General features: G+C 40.3%; 1 long non-coding RNA gene across 1 annotated transcript in view; it reads right to left on the reverse strand.

Moving 5' to 3' along the window:
• Nucleotides 1-8,014: 8,014 nt before the first annotated feature.
• The window catches only part of LOC119293386, a 1,509-nt gene continuing 915 nt past the window's right edge, over nucleotides 8,015-8,608 (reverse strand). Inside the window, exons 2-3 of the long non-coding RNA XR_005143040.1 lie at nucleotides 8,368-8,523; nucleotides 8,015-8,248 (exon numbers count right to left, since the gene is read on the reverse strand). This is a non-coding gene — a long non-coding RNA (uncharacterized LOC119293386). The remainder of the gene's footprint in view (nucleotides 8,249-8,367; nucleotides 8,524-8,608) is intronic.

Consider the following 8,608-nt stretch of genomic DNA (forward strand, 5'->3'; position numbering starts at 1 on the left):
TCCAATTCAGTTGTGGAGATTGCCCCAACCTTGTTTGTAAAGGTTCGGTCGCCGCCTTCAAGGGCACCAAAAGTGGAATCACGGCATCTCGCATTGTGTGAGGGCGTGAGGATAATACGGTGGCCCTAGTGGCTTCTTGGGGAGCATTGTGCCTCCACACCGCTCCAACGGAGACGTACTTCCTCTAAAGGGAAGGAACTTCGGTAACACATCCTCGTCTTCACCGACTCCACTCTTGGTTATCTCGTGCCTTTACTTGTGCAAGTTTAGTTGTGTTACTTTCTTTGGTTACTTGTTTGCTTGTTGTTGTTGCATCATATAGGTTGCTCACCTAGTTGCATATCTAGATAGCCTACTTTGATGCAAAGTTTAATTTGGTAAAGAAAAGCTAAAATTGTTAGTTGCCTATTCACCCCCCCCCCCCTCTAGTCAACTATATCGATCCTTTCAACATCGTTATGATCTCCATCGTCACCGGCTTGACACCTTGATCTCCATCGTAGCATTGTTGTCATCTCGCCAACTATTGTTACTACGACTATTGCTACCGCTTAGTGGTAAAGTAAAGCAATTACATGGTGATTGCATTTCATACAGTAAAGCAAGAACCGTATGGTTCCTTCCAGTTGCCGATAACTCTGTTACAAAACATGATCATCTCATACAACAATTTATATCTCATCATGTATTGACCATATCACATCACAACAAGCCCTGCAAAAACAAGTTAGACATCCTCTACATTGTTGTTGCAAGTTTTACGTGGTTGTTACGGGCTTCTAGCAAGAACCATTCTTACCTACGCATCAAAACCACAACGATTTTTCATCAAGTGTGCTGTTTTAACCTTCAACAAGGACCGACCATAGTCAAACTTGACTCAACTAAAGTTGGAGAAACAAACACCCTCCAGCCACATGTGTGCGAAGCACGTCGGTAGAACCAGTCTCATGAACGCGGTCATATAATGTCGGTCCGGGCCGCTTCATCCAACAATACCGTTGAATCAAAGTAAGACGTTGGTGGTAAGCAGTATGACTATTATCACCCACAACTCGTGTTTTACTCGTGCATATATTATCTACGCATAGACCTAGCTCGGATGCCACTATTGGGGAACGTAGTAATTCAAAAAAACTACGATCATGCAAGATCTATCTATGAGATGCATAGCAATGAGACGGGAGAGTGTGTCCACGTACCCTCGTAGACCAAAAGCGGAAGCGTTTAGTAACGCGGTTGATGTAGTCGAACGTCTTCACGATCCAACCGATCCAAGTACCGAACGCACGGCACCTCCGTGTTCAGCACACATTCAGCACGATGACGTCCCTCGTGCTCCTGATCCAGTTGATGACGAGGGAGAGTTCCGTCAGCACGATGGTGTAGTGACGGTGATGATGAAGTTACCGGCGTAGGGCTTCGCCTAAGCACTACGACAATATGACCGAGGTGTTAAACTGTGGAGGGGGGCACCGCACACGGCTCAGAGATTGTCTGTTGTGCTTTGGGGTGCCCCCTGGCCACGTATATAAAGGAGGGAGGGAGAGAGGCCGGCGGCCAGGAGGGGCGCGCCAAGGGGGAGTCCTACTTGGACTCCTAGTCCAAGTAGGATTCACCCCCCCCCCCTTTTTCCTTTCTTCCACCGGAGGGAAAGGAAGGAGGGGAGAAGGAAAAGGAAGGAGGGGAGAAGGAGAAGGAAGGAGGGGGTCGCGCCCCCACCCCTTGTCCAATTCGTTTTGGGCACGGGGGGTGGCGCGCACCACCTCGTGGCCCTTCTTCCCTCTCTCCACTAAAGCCCATTAAGGCCCATTAACTTCCCCGGGGGTTCCGGTAACCCCTCAGTACTCCGGAAAAATACTCGGATCACTCGGAACCATTCCGATGTCCGAATATAACCTTCCAATATATGATTTTTACCTCTCGACAATTTTGAGACTCCTCGTCATGTCTGTGATCTCATCTGGGACTCCGAACAAACTTCGGTCATCAAATCACATAACTCATAATACAAATCATCATCGAACGTTAAGCGTGCGGACCCTACGGGTTCAAGAACTATGTAGACATGATCGAGACACATCTCCGATCAATAACCAATAGCGGAACCTGGATGCTCATATTGGCTCCTACATATTCTACGAAGATCTTTATCGGTCAAACCGCACAACAACATACGTTGTTCCCTTTGTCATCGGTATGTTACTTGCCCGAGATTCGATCGTCGGTATCATCATACCTACTTCAATCTCGTTACCGGAAAGTCTCTTTACTTGTTCCATAATGCTTCATCCCGTAACTAACTCATTAGTCACATTGCTTGCAAGGCTTATAATGACGAGCATTACCGAGAGGGCCCAGAGATACTTCTCCGATACACGGAGTGAAAAATCCTAATCTTGATCTATGCCAACCCAACAAACACCTTCGGAGACACCTGTAGAGCATCTTTATAATCATCCAGTTACGTTGTGACGTTTGATAGCACACAAGGTGTTTCTCCAGTATCCGGGAGTTGCATAATCTCATAGTCAGAGGAACATGTATAAGTCATGAAGAAAGCAGTAGCAATAAAACTGTAACGATCATAATGCTAAGCTAATGGATGAGTCTTGTCCATCACATCATTCTCTAATGATGTGATCCCATTCATCAAATGACAACACATATCTATGGTTAGGAAACGTAACCATCTTTGATTAACGAGCTAGTCAAGTAGAGGCATACTAGGGACACTCTGTTTTGTCTATGTATTCACACATGTACTAAGTTTTCGGTTAATACAATTCTAACATGAATAATAAACATTTATCATGATATAAGGAAATATAAATAACAACTTTATTATTGTCTCTAGGGCATATTTCCTTCAACATCATTGATGTGTCTTGCTTATTGCACTACCGACGAGGCTCACCGGTCGATGTGTCTTGCGTATCGTGCTCGATGCTGGGGCAACACAGCGATGTGTTCGTGTGCAAGCAATACCTAAAACCCGGTACCTTATGAAGCACCTTGCAAGAATATCCATCCAACATACTCCAAACTTTTTCTACATGAATTAAACCACATATTCGATATAATTTAAAATTACAAGATTTTTTAATTCTCATTTGCATGAATCTAAATATGGTTTAAAAATGTGCCTTTTTCGTCAGCTCATATTACGGGTTTAGGATATAATGAAAAGGTCTTAGGAGATTTGACAAAGTTTGGTCGTACTTTGCTTTGTAATTAGTGCACATGATGTTTCTTAGATATTCAAATCAAATTATGAGGTTTTTAGTGACCAATCATTTTCTTTGTACATGTAACTTGAAAATGGAATAGACCATTTACTTTATCATTATTATTGACGAATTTAACATCATATTGCAACTCGTTGTGTCATAATTTATTTTTCATACTTTGCAAATATCGAAAAGCTCATACCTTGTGAAGCACCATACAAAAATATGTATCCAACATACTCCACACTTTCTCTACATGAAATAAATCGCATATTAGAGATAATTTCAAATTTTAAGATTTTACAGATCTCATTTGTTGCTTTAAGGTTCTAAATGCATTTTTTCAGCACTTTCATCCAAAAAATAGAAACCAACTAAATGTGATCAAAAAGTGTAAACTTTTGCTTGGGCTCATATTATAGGTTTACGAAATAGGTGAAAATGTCTCACGATATTTGACAGAAGTTTTCGTGTACTTCGCTGCGTAATGGGGACGCGGCTAATCTGCACCCGAGCTCATATGCTCCCGCATGAACAGTAAAATCACAAAAAATTCAAAAAAAATTCAAAAAATTCCAAAAAATATTTGAGAGAAACATTGACAAAAGTTCTAAGTGTCTGCAAAAATTCGTCATGAAATCACATTCCTAGAAGGCGTGGCAAAAAAAACAAAAATAGTACTCTGAAAAAGCTACTTTCCAACACATTTTGGAGCACTGAATTTTTTTTTTTTTGCCATGCCTTACAGGAATGTGATTTCATGATGAATTTTTGCAGGCACTTAGAACTTTTGTCAATGTTTCTCTCAAAAAAATTGGAATTTTTGAATTTTTTTCGATTTTACTGTTCATGCGGGAGCATATGAGCTCGGGTGCAGAATGGACTTTTCGGCGTAATGGGTGGATCTTCTAGGATGTTTCTTAGTTATTCAAGTCAAACTATGAGGGTCTTGATCTTGGGCCTCAATGTTTGGCATGTCACCACTTGGTTGAACTTGGCCTTCATCTAGTATACTATACTTAAAAAAAGAATAGCGTTTCTTTTCCTGCCCGGCGGAGTGCTTCGTTCAACCATTCATCCTATTTTTTAGCATAATTTCAATGGTCTTAATTGTCCCACCTTTTATTGATTTATAAAATAAACTTGTATTTTCTTTGGTAAGCCAATAAGTGGTTACAAATAACTAGTAAAAGTGCCCGTGCGTTGCAACGGGCTAACAACAAAAACTCACAAAAATTATAATGACCAACATAAAACAATTCAAGTTCATCAAATTGTGCCAACCTGATGTAAATCCTACAGATCAAATCAATAATTAAGAATAACTCATGTAAGAAAGAGGAGCCTGAGCTTTTAAAAAAAACGTGCACACCATCCTGGTTGAATGTGCTTGAATGGACGCTCCTTCGGGCGCTGCTAGTGGCCACCACTATGACTCCTTGTCCTCGTGGGCCCGCGTGGGGAAGGAGCAGATCCTCCAGCGCAAGAAACAGCAAAACGCACCAAGAATTATGAACCACTTTTAGCTATTTACAACAAATAGCCCAAGATTACACCACATGGTCATTAATAGCAAGATTGGATAAAAATAGCTTCTTGTATATTTATACACTCACACACCAGGTCCAGTTCTTCTCATTGCCTCGCTGTATATTGTAGTCTTCACAGAATATTAATTACATGATGATGAGATTAACCGAAAAGACCACTGAATTTTGGCATTTTGCCTATGCAGTAACTCAAAAGACAAACAACTCTTACAGAATAAGAATCGTATGTGTTTTCTTCCACAAAGATCATGAACAGTGGGTTTAGTTTTCTATTTTATTTCATTGTTGACCCAGTCTTTCATGGCTGCTTCATTAGGAACTTGAACATGAAAGAGGACGATAGGAAAGCCTCTTTTTATTACAGGTATATATATTCAGTAGCTCAGGCCTTTGTAGCAAATTTGTATAGGTCTGCTTGTTGTGCCTACCGAAGTATGCACATGTTTTTGACCTGCAAGTGCAGCTAGGGATGCCTGTAATTCAGACAATTAAAACACAAAGTTGATGATTTCTGTGTGTATGACACTTGTGTTCTGTACATGTCCCCATGCTTGCAAGTTGCATTTGCAGTGTATGGAACTAACCTTATATGGCTTATTTGAGGGGACAACAACAGCAGCCAAGGTGGCGGCAGGAAGTCCTCGACGTGTGACCTGGACAACGTCTTGGTCAGTTACTTGGAGATTATGCTTCCATTGCTCACGCTCGCCGGGACACACTGTCGTCACCGTTGTCGGAGTCTTTGTCGCTGGGGGCGGGACTGGTCCCTTCCTACTTCCTAGTTCCTACTTGATTCTGCCATGACCTGATTGCCCTTGCAATGCAACGGGGGCCTAAATATTTTACGTGTTAGAAATAATACAATAATAGAACCCCACATAGTTCTTTTATAGAGAACTTCGCAAACCTCGACTAATCTATATCATGCAGGGAAAGTATCAATCATATATATCTTCAGAATCCCCATACACATCAAGCAGCATTATCTCCCTTTTATTACTTTTATAAATCATTCTTATTTCCTCCAACCAAACTCACCATGTCTATATCCTTTGAGCTAAGGGAATATTTGTACTATGCAGAGGAGAAGATTAACACTCCATATTGAGAGAACAAATCAAGTTTAGTATAGGTGACATGCCAGTGGCATGTTTGAGATCATGTCGTCGCTGCTGAACCTTGTACTATGTCATCTAGCAGAACGCGTTATCATTTGCGTCGTATATGTTTCCCTTGATGCATGGGTGGAGCTGAACATGCCCTGAACTCTGATCTCCTTTCCTGCTTTGACTGTAATAAACTTGAGTACATAGTATGCACAGTACTACTACTGTACAACATATAATTAATATTTTACTGTGTGAAAAGAAATTAAGTCAAGACCCTGAAGAATACTACAAAAATATCTAAATGTCCACAATGATGTTCTTAAATTCTGGAGAAAGCTCATAACCCAGATGTAGATTTCAAGCTGGAAGTTTTATGCACAATCCTTTGTATGTTTGGCAAGAAAAATAATATCAATGAGCTTCTAGCTTCTGCATCAATGAATATATACCAGAATCTAGCCTTTTGTACCTAACCAAACCTAGAAAACAAAGTCTAGAGAGAGGGGGGGATAGAGTCTGTCCACTTGCTCTGTAACATTAGGAGCCATGACACGCCAGTTTTCTGCTCAACTATTCGAAGTATAAACCACTTTTACTACTGAGTGCCAACTCGAGAAACAAAATCCCATTGTCATCTTACTACGTAGCAGTAAGCGTTAATTAAGAAGCAATATCTCATATTGTGTAGCTAGAAGAAATTAACATATTAGTCATTAAAGTTGACTCACGGCATTCTTCCTGGGGGCATCCAGCCCTAGTTGATAGCAAGAATTCTTCATGTACTCTTTGGTCGCCTTTCCGCACGTCACCTACAGCATAGTCATAACCTGCACGAGCGAGTGCCAAGAACCCAAATTAAATTAATCGCCAAATAACAACTTGGAACTTGTGAAGAAGCACAAAATGCTAGAGTCCAGAAATAAAGGCAGATTAATTCTACTAAAGTTTTAAGATATTGATCTTTATGGTTTGATAACATGTGAATAGGAATTTTGGAAAAAAGTGGTGGCAAGTCATACAACAGACAAATAAATTTGTCCAAGAACTGATCCTCCATGTCCGGAGAGAACAATCACAGCTACATGGAAGATTTCTACAAGTTTAATTGAAATTTTATGAGCATATTAACATCCTTCGAAGTCTGAATCTCTCCACCTTCCACTCCATGGGCATTGTCTTCCATGTGATAAATGTAACTACTTCGCATGAAAGGTATAATATAAACTCCCAACAGAAGGTCAGAATTAACATGTTCAAATCCCGCACTTGTATTGATGGACAAACGGTTCATGACTTGCACACAGACAACTCTTGTGTGGTCAAGAAAGGGACCCATTCATTGTTGCTTCTTTGTTTCTCTGATCAGCTTTTTCTAGGACTGAACTGAAGAAGAGGTTATTTAGATTCAGAACCTAAAACCTTGCTTGTTGTAGAGTCCCTCTCTGAATTCCACATTTTTTGCAAGAGCAGTCATTGTACATCAAAATTTACCATGTGATTCATCAGGAAAAAAAGAAATGGAAAAATGCCATGCTACAAACATAATATAACTGAATACGCATTGTCATATACAGTACGGATTATAAGACGCATAGCTTTAATATCATCATTTTCCCACAAAAAAATCTCTAATATCAACATTTTGCAGAGGGAAAGGCTTTAGATTTTTAGTGCATTAACATCAAAAGATAGCGCTAACAATAGAAAAGAAGTGGCTTATATTTAGAGAAGTGGTACAGGAATGAAAGGTAAGCAATATACATAAATAGCAAGATATTCTATGATACACACACACATCAGGTTTCTGATGGTCCACACAACATCAGAAATAACAATATATATCTAGAAAAGAACTATGTGGGGTTCTGTTATTCTGATCAATTGAGAAAGCCACAGCCTCCTTCCCATGAGAGCATGATCCGTGAATTGCAGCAGCTAGCCACTACAACATGAGAGGAGCATAGTTGCACGGCAACCGTCAGTGACCCAAGTGTAACGGAACTAACTGCTTGTGTGATCTTAATACGAATTAAATTGATGTACCCAATACGTTTGTCAAGACAAATCCAAAAACAAAACTGCTTGTGCGACCATACGAATTAAATTGCTGAATCTTGGTTAGTGGAAAAGATATTAATAACCTACAGGGTAAGATTCCAATCCTAATGTTTGCTAGCATGCATAACAATGTGACTCCCAGCATGCACCAACAATACGAAAAAATTAGAGTTGGAAGGCACCTGAATTCCTAATACAGAGAACATGATGAGCAAAAACTAATTCAAGTTCAACAGAACCAAATCCTACAGCTCACCCATCTTATGAGGTAAGGGTTCCTGCTTCCAAGATATATTTTTCTCTGCAAATTCAGATGAACATTATAAGGATAATTAATACATGGCATGGCCATAAATTATATCTGAAACAAAATTTGTTGAAGCAAGAACTTGAGCAACAATTTCCAACGGCGTGGGTTACCTCTGATCTCTGTGGGGGTGAGAAGGTCCTAAGTGAAGGACGAAGCAGCCATAGTGGATCCATGACCAGAGATGGCATCCTGTAGATGCCAAACCATAGAATATAGGGCATGTTTGCTAAAAGACCGCAACACCTCCGATAGCTCAATTAGGTCGGCTGAAGGTAAACAACAATTAAAACTAAAAATGCGCATCAAAGATAAATCGAAAAAATGCGCAGCAAAAACAAAAAGCATGCACAT

The sequence above is a fragment of the Triticum dicoccoides genome, chromosome 4B (genome assembly GCF_002162155.2).
Source record: "Triticum dicoccoides isolate Atlit2015 ecotype Zavitan chromosome 4B, WEW_v2.0, whole genome shotgun sequence".
Taxonomy (NCBI): Eukaryota; Viridiplantae; Streptophyta; class Magnoliopsida; order Poales; family Poaceae; genus Triticum; species Triticum dicoccoides.